The 15,789-nt window shown below is 44.7% G+C and overlaps 1 pseudogene; it reads left to right on the top strand.

The window, feature by feature from the left end:
- The first annotated feature begins 29 nt into the window (after positions 1 to 29).
- LOC136536127 (protein arginine N-methyltransferase 2-like) lies at positions 30 to 7,888 on the top strand (annotated as a pseudogene).
- The last annotated feature ends 7,901 nt before the right edge of the window (positions 7,889 to 15,789 follow it).

Here is a 15,789-nt window from a genome sequence, read left to right as displayed (position 1 = left end):
ATAGGTTTAATGAGAAATCATGAGGCCCAATGCTGGTGAGCTAAAACCTCAGAAAGCGAGAAAAGGGGAGACTCCACTGCTCGACCCAAAAAATCGCGGCGGCGCCGGGGAGCAAGTCGCCGGAGGAGCTGCTCTGCGCGGCGGCGAAATCCGGTGAAGAGGACGAAGTCGCTAAACTCGTTGCCTCAGGAGCTGACGCGACCCACTTCGATGCCGAAGGCTTGACCCCGCTCATGCACGCGGCCGCGGGGGGGGCACGCCGCCGTTGCGCGCCTCCTCCTCGACTGCGGTGCGCCCTGGAACGCGCTCTCCCCCTCGGGCCTCTCAGCAGGGGACTAGCCTCCGATCCCGACACCTACGACCTCCTCCTCGACCACTCCCTCCGCTCCGAGCTCGTCCTTGGCACCGTCGCGCGGCGGCAAGTGGCCCCCGCGAACGCCTCGGACGCCCCCCGGCGGAGAGCTACCTCGAATCCAGGGTCTCGTTCAGCGAGGAGAGGGTTTTGGACGCGGAGAGCAAGGCAGTGATGATGGCGTGGGAGCGGCCGCTGATGGAGGCGCACGCGCGGGCGGTGTGCCAAGGCGGTGGCAAGGTGCTCAACGTGGGGTTCGGGATGGGGCTGGTGGACGAGGCGATACAGAGGTACGAGCCCGAGGAGCACACCATCGTCGAGGCCCACCCAGAGGTGTACGAGCGGATGCTCAAGCTCGGGTGGGGCGAGAAGAAGAACGTCAGAATCGTGTTCGGGCGATGGCAGGACGTGATGCCGCAGCTCGGATCTTATGACGGTATAACATACCTTTTACCTTTGCTTATTCATCTCATAGTTGTCATGTTTGGTCATCGATGTTGCAATGCTAAATGCTTTCTTGTCTGACGGTAATTTTTCTGTTGCGGAATGTCTTAGGTGTGTCTCAGGTGAAATTTCCGTAGGTTGCATTATCCTTGGCATGCCCTAGTAGGTATTATGGAGTATGGAGAAGTTGTGCAAAAGCTGAAGGATAGGTTTTTTTTTTTTTTGGAAGTATGTCTCAGGTGAAATTTCACAGGTTGCATTATCCTTGGCATGCCCTAGTAGGGATTCAGGAGTATAGAGAAGTTGGGCAAAAGCTGAAGATAGGAAATTTCTGGAGTATGTCTCAGGTGAAATTTCCATAGGTTGCATTATCCTTGGCCTGCTCTAGCAGGAATTCAGGAGCATGAAGAAGTTGGTAGTATCTAACAAGAGTTTTCTCTCTGTTTGTGGCCTTTCTGGAGTAATGTTCTGTAGAATGACATAGGATTTGATCATGATACGATTCAATGTTTTCAATGAATCATAAAGAAGCTTTAGTTTTCCAGTTGGTTCTGGTGCTTCCCCGTCTGACCATTCCTCAATTACTCTCCCTGTTCTTCCCCGTTGAATGTTACTTTTCACATTGTTGTTCCGCCATCCACCGGCATGACTCCACCAGTACTGGTGCTCACTGCCCAGTGACCGCATCAACTAATGTCGCTGGTTCCCAGTGTTTACCTCCTGCGCTGATGCTGTTGTTCTCAGCCAAAGGGATGGCCATCTAACATTGATTTGAGAGAGTGAATTGCGGAGACCATGGATCCTGTCTGGATGACTCTCATGTTCCTCACCTAGTCCATCAGAGTACAGCATGCTTCACCACCGTTAAGAACTCCTTGGCCTCCATCGATGCACTCACAGAAGCTTGGGCCTCCATCACGGCTGGACCTCAGATCTGAAAGGAGAGGAGGAAAGATGAATGAATGGGGAGTGGGATGCTCAAGATAAGGGCTTCCACCAGTAAGCTTGTACCTGAGATAGAAGCAGGACATTCTGGGTGACAATATTCAGTTGTGTCTCCACAAGCGGCCCCATCCAGGCAATCTTTGTGTGAACCCCACAGGCTGCGCTAGCCAACTACTGCTCATTCCGAGCTGTACCTGAGGATACTGAGAGGAGCATGTTCGGAGGAGAGGGACTGCCGCTGTCAGCCGTGGAGATGGTGGCTGTCACAGGACGGGACATGGAGCTCATAGGGATGCAGGGCATAAATGGATATGATGCGTTTAATTAGACCAAATTTTATCCAGTGACAAGTATTGGTGCACTTTTCCAGAATCTGACAAACATCAGCTATTATTGACTGGAGGGAGTATATTCAAAGTTTTCAAGCTAGTATTTCTAAAAGTTTTTGTAGTAGGTAAATTTGGACCTTTTGTCAGGAAAAGTGTGTCTAGATAGTTTCTGAATACATGTTTACATTGGAAGGCGTCTATAGAAGTGCTTACCACATGAGTATTATGTTGCAAACAGCCATTTCATGGCTCTGTGTGGCACTTGGAAACCTTGTTTAGCTTCACTCAGGTGGGGTAATTTGCAACAGTGTGCATAGAGCTACTGTTTTCTTTTGATGAAACTTATTTAAAAGGTGAACCTTCGTTTATTTTAGTAATCTTACTCTTAATTTTTGGACATCTCTCTTCATCCATTGAACAACAACAACAACAAAACCTTTAAGTCCCAAGCAAGTTGGGGTAGTCTAGAGTTGAAACCCAGCAGAAGCAATTAAGGTTCAGGCACGTGAATAGCTGTTTTCCAAGCACTACTATCTAAGGCTAAGTCTTTGGGTATATTTCATCCTTTCAAGTCTCCTTTTATTGTCTCTACCCAAGTCAACTTCGGTCTTCCTTTGCCTCTCTTCACGTTACTATCATGGCTTAGGATTCCACTACGCACCGGTGCTTCTGGAGGTCTCCGTTGGACATGTCCAAACCATCTCAACCGGTGTTGGACAAGTTTTTTTTTCAATTGGTGCTACCCCTAATCTATCACGTATATCATCGTTCCGAACTCGATCATTTCTAGTATGACCGCAAATCCAACGCAACATACGCATTTTCGCGACACATATCTGTTGAACATGTCGTCTTTTCGTAGGCCAACATTCTGCACCATACAACATAGCAGGTCTAACCGCCGTCCTATAAAACTTGCCTTTTAGCTTCCGTGGTACCCTTTTGTCACATAGGACACCAGATGCTTGGCGCCACTTTATCCACCCTGCTTTGATTCTATGGCTAACATTTTCATCAATATTCCCGTCTCTCTGTAGCATTGATCATAAATATCGAAAGGTATCCTTCCTAGGCACTACTTGACCTTCCAAACTAATATTTTCATCCTCCCGAGTAGTAGTGTCGAAGTCACATCTCATCTACTCAGTTTTAGTTCTACTGAATCTAAAACCTTTGGACTCCAAAGTCTCCCGCCATAACTCCAGTTTCTGATTCACTTATGTCCGGCTTTCATCAATTAGCACTACATCGTCCGCGAAAAGCATACACCAATGGATGTTCCCTTATATGTCCCTTGTGACCTCATCCATCACTGAGGCAAACAGGTAAGGGCTCAAAGCTGACCCTTGATGTAGTCATATCCTAATCGGAAAGTCATCCGTGTCTCCATCACTTGTTCGAACACTAGTCACAACATTATTGTACATGTCCTTAATGAGTCCGACGTACTTTGTTGGGACTTTATGTTTGTCCAAAGCCCACCACATAACATTCCTTGGTATTTTATCATAAGCCTTCTCAAAGTCAATAAAAACCATGTGTAGGTCCTTCTTTTTCTCCCTATACCGCTCCATAACTTATCTTATTAAGAAAATGGCTTCCATTGTTGACCTTCCGGGTATGAAACCAAATTGGTTCATAGAGACCCGCGTTATTACTCTCAAGTGATGCTCAATAACTCTCTCCCATAACTTCATAGTATGGCTCATCAACTTAATTCCTCGGTAATTAATACAACTTTGAATATCCCCTTTATTCTTGTAGATCGGTACCAATATACTTCTCCTCCACTCGTCAGGCATCTTGTTCGATCGAAAAATATGGTTGAACAGCTTGGTTAGCCATACTATAGCTATGTCCCCGAGGCATCTCCACACCTCGATTGGGATACCATCCGGTCCTATCGCCTTACCTCCTTTCATCATTTTCAACGCCTCTCTGACCTCAGATTCTTGGATTCTCCGCACAAAGCGCCTATTGGTGTCATCAAAAGAGTAATCCAACTGAAAGGTTGTGTCTGTATTCTCACCATTGAACAATTTATCAAAATACTCTTGCCATCGATGTTGGATCTCATCCTCCTTCACCAAGTGATGCTCCCTTTCATCCTTAATGCACTTAACTTGGTTGAAGTCCCTTGTCTTTCTCTCACGAACCCTAGCCATCCTATAAATGTCCTCTCCTTTCTTCATACTTAAATATTGATAAAGATCCTCGTACGCTCTACCCTTTGCCACACTTACAGCTCGCTTTACTGTCTTCTTCGCCACCTTGTACTTCTCTATGTTGTCCACACTCCTGTCATGGTACAAGCGTCTATAGCATTCTTTCTTCTCCTTAATAGCCCTTTGGATTTCCTCGTTCCACCACCAAGTATCTTTAGCCTCGCCTTCACTTCCTTTGGTTACTCCACACGCCTCTGAGGTCACCTTTTGAATGTTGGTTGTCATCTTCTCCCACATGTTGTTTATGTCCTCTTCTTCCTTCCAAGAGCCCTCTGTGATAACCCTTTCCCTGAATACCTCTGACGTCTTCCCTTTCAGTTTACACCACTTTGTTATTTCAATCTTAGTTTGTTTATCCCTACGGGCACGCACATGAAAACGAAAGTCTGCCACCAAAAGCTTATGTTGAGAAACAACACACTCCCCTGGTATCACATTGCAACCCAAGCATGCTCGTTTATCCTTTCTTCTTGCGAGGACAAAGGTCCCAAGCCAAGGTAAAGGAGGAGGGTTGTGATAGGCGTGGTGAGCCAACGTTAAATCTAGCCATTCTAATGGAGATGAAACCCGAAAGAAAACCGTTGGGGCGTAACCCTCTTAGCGACGCGCTATATCGGAACTCGGGTATGGTGCTAAATGGGCAAGGGCCGGGTCGGCACCCCCTTGGTGACGCGCCGTGTCGCGATCTGGGCATGGTGTCAAGTAAGCAAGGATCGGGGCGTCGCTTCCTTAGTGGCGCGCTACATCGACGCTCGGGTGTAGTGAAAAATGAGCAAGGGTCTTCACATCTGAGTCGACGGGTGCGAAGGGTAAGGAAGCTAGTCGAACCAACTAGGATCCGTTTAGGTAGTTGAAAGTAGGGTCGCTTACAGGTAAGTTAAGAGAATTAGTTGATACCGCGACTAGGAGGCGTGTAAATATATTATGCGTTCAAGAGACTAAATGGAAGGGTCAGGAGGCGAAGAAGGTGGACAATACAGGTTTTAAGCTTTGGTACACAGGGACAGTTGCGAATAGAAATGGAGTAGGAGTTTTGATTGATAAGAGCCTCAAGAATAGTATGGTGGGAGTGAGAAGGCAAGGAGATAGGATTATCTTAGTCAAGCTTGTCATTGGTGATATGGTCTCGAACGTAATTAGTGCGTATGCCTCCCAAGTAGGCCTCGACGAGAGTGCTAAGAGACAGTTCTGGGAAGACTTAGATGGCCTGATTAGAGCTGTACCTAGTAGTGAGAAGCTTTTTATAGGAGGAGATCTTAATGGGTATGTATGTACTACAAGCGTAGGTTTCGAGACAGTTCATAGAGGTTTTGTGTATGGTAGTAGGAATCAGGAGGGGGAGGAAGTTCTGGACTTCGCGGTAGCTTTTGACCTGATGATAGCCAACATTTTCTTTAGAAAGAGAGAATCTCATCTAGTGACCTTCAGTAGCGGACAACACTCTAGCCAACACTTTCTTCATCCATTGAAGTAACCATTTTTTTGGGCATGGTGGTCATGGTGGTGGTTGTGCTAGTCCAAATAAGAATAGTTGGTTAGTGTTTTGGCCATAAGACCTCTTTAGAATGCATAAATGCGAAAAAGAATACAAAAACATTGCAATTGGTAGTTGAGAAAACATAGGAACTTAGAAGACACTGCAATACATATAAACAAATGTGATGTGTGTACATTTTAGTCAACATGCAATGGGAAACTGTGAAAACAGAACCTGGAAATCTATCTATTTATATTACTGTGCTTTCTCCATGTCTCTTTCTCCTCCTTTTTCGTTGTTGCTCTTCTTATATTAAGAGCATAAGCACCTGGACTTCCCTACCAAACAACACAACTCGTCAACACCCAAGCATTCCCGATAAGCAAAACCCTTTATCTTCACTGTGTTTTTAATCCTTGGGTAGGGTGGAATCGTTTTCTCCATGGTGGCGCTTTTGAAGATGAGGGCGACAACTACGGCGTCAACAACTTCATCGGCACGACGACATGGAGACTTTTCTTTCCAGACGGTGACATCAAGGCGGAGATGATATCGCCGCCATGGAATAATTTTCTCCAGTCTCTTATCCGTTTTGTTGTGGTTAGATCTGGCCATGATGAAGGACTAGGGAGAATAAATTTCAGATCAGACTTCCTCATTCTTCGGTGGCAGAAAGAAGAAGAAGGAAGACATAAGAAAGAAGAAGTTTCTCAACTCTGCTTGCAGGAATGTTGGCCGTCGTTCGCTGGGCATTTGTTCTCAGGCCATTTGCCAAGTGTTTGCCTGTGCGGTCATCTATACGAAGCGTCATACAGGTTTGGGTTTGAGATCTGGAGCTATTCACAGCGTGGGTACAATTTAGATGAAAATCATTTTCTGAGTGCTTGTAATGTGTTGATGTACCCAGCTTTTATCTAATACAATTCTTCTTTCGTCTCAAAAGAAAAATAAGTGATTTGCATCTTCTTGAGTCCATTCTAACGCTGTGGATGCATATTTCAACATCATGTTTTTTCATACTCCGTTTATGAGCATAGATAACAATGCCATGGAAGATGTCAATCTTGCTTGCCAATTATTATTATGGTAACTTGAGTGATGAATAATATATGTTCAAATAGAAGTAGGTCAGTGCATGACAATTGATTGATTTCAAACCCTAGTCACCATCCTCTGGATAAATTATTGAAGTATGAGCACATATGTCCTCTATGAATCTAGTTTCGGATATTTCAAACCAAGTGCAGTTTGCCATCTCTGAGACTTTGAACTGCACATAGACCATTTACCTAGTTTTTATCTTTGAAAATATCAAAGGGAAGGAAGAAAGGAACCTGCAACCAACTATGTTATAGTATTTGTTATGATAGCTGAAATTGATATGTAACTGACTAACTGTCAATGCGATAACGATCTCCTTTTGATTTTGTAATCAAGCAAAAGTTATCATCTATTTACCGTCAGAGATGAATATGAATTCACGCTCAGAATGGATACTACCATAAAATAGCTTGACTTTCCTCGAGTACAGCCATCAAAACCATAGTAGGGAAATCATCTCTAATGCCATTGTTTTATTACGTGTGCAGGCATATTTTTTGACACATACGGAGAATATTACGAGGACATGAGAGAGTTCCACCAACACCTTCCTAAGCTAATGAAGCCTGGAGGCATCTACTCATACTTCAATGGCCTCTGCGGCGACAATGCGTTCTTCCACGCCGTGTACTGCCAGCTTGTCGCATTAGAGCTCGTGAATCTGGGTTATTCGACGCAGTTCATCCCTTTGCCGGTCAAAGATTGCCTGGCGGAAGAAGTTTGGAAGGGCGTGAAGCAGAAATACTGGCAACTGGATACCCTACTACCTCCCTGCTTGCCAATCAGAATCAGAGTCAGAGTGAAAATTCTGTCAAAGTAGTAATGGGGTATTTGTAGTTTGCTTCTGAAGTTTGTTGTCTGTTTTGAGCTGCTACATTTGTTCAGGCATGCTGTGTTTCAAATTAGTACCGTTTCACTTTCAGGAGCTGAACTTTCTTTCTGCATGTGATAATTTGCCCTTGTATGCTCCTGATGCGTGCGTTCGTGGTCCATAAAAAAGAATCCTTATGAAATTTGGTTCCCTGACAATCATTTCCCTTGTCATGTTGGACCGTGTGGTTCAGAATAGGCTTCCAACTCACCTACTGCCGACTGGTGGTTTTCACATCGAGTGGCGCCACTGGGTCACTGTTACTGCCTGAGTGCCTTGGTCAGTGGAGGGTGGTCTGGGTGTCTGACTAACCTTCAAAGCTGGAACGGTCGGTCTCGTCGATGCCGTGCAGACTCTGCGGTGCATGTCGTTGTCGTGGAACTGATCTCTGTGCCTTGGTTTTCCATGCCTTTTCATGTTCTGGACGAACGCAGCTTTGTTGTGAGGGATCCTGTGCAAGACTTTTCCATCGTCTGCTCGATGTCGCAATAGCTACACGATGCAGATAAAGCTCGATGGAACGTGGTGATTTCTCCGCTCCCGGTTTCCTGTGTGCGGCCTTATTGATGACAATTGACCAACGCGTACTATTACTAGTACGTTTCCGTGAAGGAGGCATGGGTTCTCCGCTCTCGCTCTCGCTCTCGCTCTCCGCCGCCGTGCAGGCGCTCACTGCTCAGAACGTTGCGACGTCCATACCGCCGTGCCGTCGGCGTCGCCCTCTGCGCACGCAGGCTACAGGCACAGTACAGTGCCCCATCCCTAGAACTCGTGAGCTGCGACCGTCTGTCGTTTGTTGGGAGCGACGCGGTCAGAGTTCTGGTTGCGCCTCCCCGTGATAGCGGTCGAACCCGGGGACTTTCTCGACCGAACCGTCGCTGTCCGTGTGGTCTTCGGGCCTGTTTGGTTCCATGGACTAAACTAAAATATGAACTAAAATACTCATTTTTAGTCTTTAAAATGCCAAACACATGGACTAAAATTTGGACTAAAGGGTTTAGTCCTCTAGTCCATGAGGGGGTGACTAAACTGTACTAAAGTGTTCTGGAGACAATCCTGCCCCTCTTTACTCATCATTTCACCCGTGGCCAGCAGCTGTAATATCTTCGTCTCAACAGGAGTAATATTGTCTTTATATAACTGCATTAATAAACTTTAGTCCCTGGAACCAAACAAGATCCAGACTAAACTTTAATCCAGGGACTAAACTTTAGTCATGCACTAAAGGAACCAAACAGGTCCTTCACCGGCCCGGTACGGCTGGTTAGCTAGCCCTGCGGGCCCGGGGGCACCTGCGCTGGATCGATCAGGTAGTTCGGCGAAGGCATTCGCACTCGCACACGGACACGGTGCCCAACGGTCCAGTACTCGTACCAAACAAATACCGAACCTGTCACAGGACGGGACATGGAGCTCACAGTTGTGTGTCTCCCCTCCCTCCGTGCAGCGAAACCGGACTCCGACTCGCTCACGCCAGGGTATTCGTCACGGGGCAATGTCTCCCGGTCGCGTCAGCTTTGACGTTCGTTGCGCTGTTGAAGCAGATGGCATGCAACACCTGTCCACTCGGCCACGTACCGCGGCCCCGCGCTCAACACACATGTCCACGATCCACAGCCATACGCAGCCGCCAGGGTCTAGGGTCTCGCGGCTCGGAGCGTTGCCGGCGCCACCACTGGTCCCCCCTCCCTACCCTTCCGGCGTATCGTTGGAGGCTAGAGAGAGTGGACATGCATCGTTTTTAATAATTTTTTTCATTAGATCGAGTCCTAGGGTTAGAGTCTTTTCATGCTAAGTTTTTTTTTTTGGTTTTGATGATTTATTTCCTCCTCCTTTCCGGCGACGGCGAGAGGACAGGGTGGAATCGCTTCTCCATGATGGCTCTGTTGAACATGAGAGCGTCAACCACGGCGTCAGCATCCTCACCAGTATGACATGGAGACTTTTATTTCCGAACGGTGACATCTAGATGGAGGTGGTGTCGCCACCATGGAATAATTTTTTCCGGTCTCTTCTCCGTTTTATCGTGGTTAGATCTGACCATAATGAAGGACCAGGGAGATTAAGTTTCAGAATGGTCTTCCTCATTCTTCGGTGGAAGAAAGAAGAAGAAGAAAGACACCAGAAAGAAGAAGTTTCTCAACTCCGCCTACATGAATGTTGGTCGTCGTTCGTTGGGCATCTATTCTCAGGCCTTTTGCCGAGTGTTTGCGTGTGTTGTCATCCATACCGCAAAGCGTCATATAGGTTTGGTTTTGAGATCTGGATCTATTCACAGCGTGGGTTAAATTTAGATAAAAAATCAATTTCTGGATATTTGTGTAATCCAGAGTGCTTGTAATATAATTCTTCTTTCGTCGCAAAAAAAACACACATGTCCACGAGTACTCCTGGGAAAAATTAGATGCATACTGTATCCATCATGTCTCATGCATACATACCATGAATAGTTGCCATGTGTCCGGTCAACACAATCTAACCATGTGTTTAGGAGATTCTCTTGAAGGCTCTGCATGCAGATCAGTGGTTCCCACGCCCGCTGCTTTTTCATCTCCACCATACGCGGTTAGATCGTGTTGATCGGACAGATGGTAAATATCTATGGCATGTATGCATAGAGGTACGGTAGATACGGTTTGCATCCAAATTTTTTTCCCAACAACCTATCAAGGTGGCGCGCCAAAAAGTCCGCTTATCGTCACAACTGTGAGCTGGGCCGGAGTTATCGGGTCTATGCAAGACTTCACGGGGGTGTACTTTGATCGATGATTGGCCATTGCCGTAGTAGTGCCAGATGCCAAGATTAACAACCTAACACGTCGTTGGGATCTTTTTTTTTTTTTTGCCAAGCTCATCTGTGTAAAGTGAACTGTACCAAACTTGTGGCTCCGAGTGACCTGGCCATACGTAAGTATCGCTTCGTGTCGTGCAACACACGTTCACAAGTGCACCGTTCTTCTCCTATGCCACCTGTAGAGGCTATGTGTCCACCGTTACCACCATACCTTGCACCGCCGTCCTAGCGACTCGTGCGTAGTACCAGCAATATGTTCTACAGTGAGTGACCGTCAAATTTCGTTGAATACGGCCATGTGGCGCTGTTATGATGGTGTGGTTGCTGGTCACGTGCACGTTTGTTATCTGTGTGTTTCAAACTACCAACGGATTGTGTAAGGACGTCGTGGAGAAAAAACCCAAACAAGAGGGGGCCACTTTTCAAGAAGTCTTTCTTTACAGCCATTTTTTCTAGAGCCGCTCAACATTTGTATAAGTATTAATTTCACAACATTTTAATAATATATTAGAAAAATATGGCTCACGATGAATCTAAAAACATAAGTAGGCTTTGTTTTAAGTACAATCGATAGGTATACCGTCCCTTTTAGAAAAAAAAAACAAAACCTTAGGGTGCTAAACTATAGGAATATCTACAAATTAATGGTTAAATATAGAAAGACTGATTTTGATCAAAACTAGGATGACAATCTTTATGAGATGGGGAGAGAGTAATATGTAGCATGGCAATAAATTTGCATAGTCATAGCATGTTTCACAGGTTCACTTGCATAATTAGACTTGAAACTAATTCACCCCACCAATGCGTCTTGGGCGTCAGAATTTCACAAGAACTCCACTAGAAATGAGCGGGTTTCCATGTTCTCATATAGATCCTTGGTAATGCATCATGATATAGACACTTCTCAGAGTTTAGGAAACTTGTTGAAGTACGCTATCACCCTATCAAATATCAACAATGCCTGACCCACATAGCAATAACAGACCAATGACTAGTTGATAACCAACAACCTTCGGACAAAATAAATTGAATGTAGATGCTGAAATATTCAAAAGCGATGAGTCAAACAACCATGTTCGCTTGAGCTACTTTTCAGCCACGGATGTGTGCCAAAGCTGGATGGTTTCACACTGGACGTACTTGATCTGTGTCGTTTTCTGATAGGCGTGGTTGTATTTTCCACATGGAAATCGAGTTCCTTAACAGCGACTACAAAGAAGAGTACTACGTATATTCCTCGTTTCGTCGGTTCGTCCAACGCCTGCTGACTGGTGAATGGTGATGTCCGCATCAAGTAAACGCAATCACTTACCCGTAACGTCCATGCCGGTGCTACACCACATTTCCACTGCTCGTCCACGGCACATGGATAGGTGGAGTGGACCTGCGGCCAGGTTCATTTGCGTTCGAATAGTCGCGAGTGCACGGCGTCAGTTGTGCGGCCGTCACGGCCCGGCCTCGTCGTCGTCGTCGTCGAAGACATGCAGCGCGCGCAGGTCACTCCACTATACGTTCCGACCTGATTTCCGTAAGCTGTAAGTAAAAGGCTTTGCCATGTCCTGCGAGTGCTCTCGCCACCCTGCGAGTGCTCTCGCCGTCTCGCGCACAGCACAGAGCAGGGAACGTACGTCGTTCTCCGGTCCACGGCCGGCGTCGCCCTTTAATTTTCTCCACACGCAACGGGCCGGCAAAAAGTCTGCCACAGCCCACAGATCGAGCCGCATTCCTCGTCGGACTCGTGAGCGGCGACGGGCTGGCCGGCTCACCGACGCTCCGACGCCTGCCGGACCGAGGCGACACGTAACGCGCCCACTTGGTCGTCGCCACGACTAGCGCACGAGCTACGCTACGCACAGGTGGCGCGCAGCCGTGGTGGCACCTCCCCGAGTCCCCGTGAGCCCTGACGTTGCCGTCGCGGCGGTGACCTTGCTTGCTCCGTTGCGCTTGCGCATGCGCGGTGCGAGTGCGCTGCGGCATCACCGGTGGGTGCGCGGCGGCTGTCTGCTACTCGGGGCATCGGGCCACGCTCCCGAATATCTGCCGCCAGCCCGCCGCTCAGCCTGTCCGCTGGCCTATCAGCCTTTCGCGCGCCAAAAAGTCCACTTATCATCGGCGGCACAGCTGGTCCGGCACCACGGGGTTTCTGGAAGACTAATCACGCTTTATTTTATTCAAATTCAAAGTAGCCATGCCAGATTAGCCAGGCGATACGTTTCGGCGAATCTATGCGCGTGCAATTCCTCCCGATCTCCTTTGTGTTTTTTTTGGCTAAAATCTTCAAAAACACAACCCGCTGCAAGCTTGGAGTCTGGACCTGTTTCTTGTCAGTTAGTAGTAGAACTCGTATGGCCCTATTCGTTTCTCATGTAATCCGTACTTTTCAGTTTGCTTTTTTAGTCGAAGCATTGTTTTTCTCTCGCAACAAATCAGCCGGAACAGTATTTCGGCTTATTTTTTCAGCGAAACGAACAGAGCCTAAGTATTGACTATCATCAGCATTATTTATTTAAACATTATTATTATTTATTTAAACTGGTAGTAATCAATCTGTAGACCCCCTTCTATATATCAACACTTTTCTCTTCCAAGGGCAACCAATCACTAATGTGCAATCTACTTGGGGTACTTGGTTGTGATACTTGGGCTTACTAATTGGGGAAGTCCCTTTGTCAAAATCTCACTTTAATGTACAATAATAATTTCAAATTCTTTGCCCCTTCCAAACTATAACTAATTGTGTCAAAAAAAATTTGCCCCTTCGAAACTATGTTTCAAACAACTAATTGTGCCGTGCACACCTACAACTCCCCCTTAATGACTAATTGTGCCATGCACAACTGCAACTCCCCCTCAATGATGTGGTCAATCAGTCCACACACCAAACCATTCCTTTGTGCTTTAAGAATCATTATACATCAACAAAGTTGAATAAGATTGGTGCTGCCTCACACCTTTGAAGCTTTTGATATATGGACCAGTTAGGTTACCACTTTTGCAAAAAAAAAAAAACTTGCTGCTTAACATTGAAAGAGAAAGTTCCATTTCATTTTATAGTAGGCCTTTTCAAATGATACCTATCTGCTTCTTCCTCTTGGTTTCATGCAGCAATAGGCTCTATTCTTAGTGTAAGAGTCTTGGTAATCAATTTATACAAACAGTTAAGCAAACATATTGGCCTCAACGGACTTTGTGAGTAAAGTTATACTGCCAAATGTTCAGCCCACAAGTTACTATCTATATGAATGTTGTGATCCAAAAAGCTTAGTGTAAATTGTCATCTTTTCCCAAACAAATGACTTGTTTTTTCTTTTCCTGCCATTTGCGATTTAGTGAAAATAGCTTGTATTATTGTCTTCTTTTAAGTGTTCATGGCACATATTATGCCAATATAGTTCTTCTTGTTCCAACACTTGCATATTTTCATTTAATATCCATTTTTCTTGTTCCAACAATTGCATATTTTCAATTAATAGCCAAACCTTTTGTTGTAGTTAAGCCAATTGCCTTTCTTTTATTGACTTTATACAGATGTGGAAAGGTGGGCAAAGTAAGAAGGAAAACGTTGATTTATAGGCCTCCAAAAATACTTACTATTGTGTTCAATAGATTCAAAACAAAGGTTAGGAAACAGGTTTATTAACCTTTTTGTTTATTATAATTTTGTAACATTAACGTCTTTGTATCATCAAGGTTAGGAGATGAACTTATTAACCTTTTTGTTTATTATAATTTTTTAACATCTTTGTACTTTTAGTCCAAGAGTGTCGAGGAGAATGGTGTCAAGAAGACTCAGAGGTATGTCAAGAAGATTCCAGGGTGTGTGAAACTCCCTACAAAGCTGAATCTTAGTCCCTTTATGACTAATGAAAACATTAGGGATATGTCATATGATCTCTACGGAGTAATAGTTCATGTGGGAAGTTCGGTAACAGAAGGTCATTATAAAGCATATATCAAGACTCACAATGACACCTGGTATTGTTGCAATGACGATGAGGTATGATACTTTTTTATATTTAAATGCCTTAAATATGTCTTAAAATGTGTTTGATAGGTCTTTAAAAATAGTTTTTATATCTTTTAATTATGTGTTGCAAGGTTGAGACTTTTATATCTTTCAATTATGTGTTGCAAGGTTTTGTTGAATCATGAGAGCATATCTGATCTCAAAGGTTTTGTCATGTTCTACATCAGGTATATAGTTTTCCATTTGTCCTTATGAATTTTCTTATCAATTTAAACAAAGTAGAATTCACCTTATGAAGTAAAACAAAGTAGAATTCAAAGATGCAAGGTCTTCTTTTTCAGAAATGATACAGTTTCTCCTCAAGTTGCTGGTGAAGTTGCTCCTCCTCAACCCACTAAACAACATGTAGAGGAAGGAGATGACATTAATGCAGACAAACTCACAAAGGTATGCACAAATAGCACTAAATCCTAACCCTATATGTTTGCATCTTTCTTACTTCAAAATAGCGCTAAATCCCAACCCACTATTGTTTGCACTATTATTTTGAAGTCTTCCGTTGCTCCTCCTCCTACTACTTCTGAAGCATCTCAAGAAGAACATGAAGCACCTCAAGAAGAACATGAATTAGAACATTCTCAAGAATAACATGAAGTAAAGGGGACCAAAACGGGTACGATAGCAATTCTTCCTCTAGAATTTGGAATTTTTAAATTTCCTATATTTTCTCATACCATTATGGTCTTCTTTGTCATATTAGGTATGCTATCTAAAACTTCTTTGTCATATTAGATATACTATCTACAACTCGGACCCTATCTCAAGAAGATATCAAGAACAAAATGGATGAGCGATATATTATAGCACAAGACCGGTGTCTCAAAACAGTCATTAAAAGAATTAAAGAGGCAATGAGGTTTTGTGATCCTAAAGAAAGCAAGTATCAATTTGAAGTGCCTTCCACAAAAACATCTGTATATGATCCTCGCATGGGCCACTTCTATCTACCTAGGATACATGGCAGATCTAAGAAACGCTCAACCCAAGACCCTGCAACTACAAAAAAAGCAAGGAGAATATTTTTCATCCTCAAAACAATCTTTAAAAACTTAAGAAGAAAAAATCCCCCAATGTGTCAAAAAGAGATATTTTACAAAGATCCAGATCTGTTTAAGAGGGACTCCAAGAAGAAGGTTAAGGACTCCAAGGAGGAGGAGGAGAAGGAGAAGAACAAGGACTATAAGATCAATTTCATGCCCCTTATGAAATAAATTGGTATTC

The sequence above is a fragment of the Miscanthus floridulus genome, chromosome 2 (assembly GCF_019320115.1).
Source record: "Miscanthus floridulus cultivar M001 chromosome 2, ASM1932011v1, whole genome shotgun sequence".
Lineage (NCBI taxonomy): Eukaryota > Viridiplantae > Streptophyta > Magnoliopsida > Poales > Poaceae > Miscanthus > Miscanthus floridulus.
The sequence above is the reverse complement of the archived record's forward strand: the minus strand, read 5'-3'. Positions and strand labels throughout refer to the sequence as shown.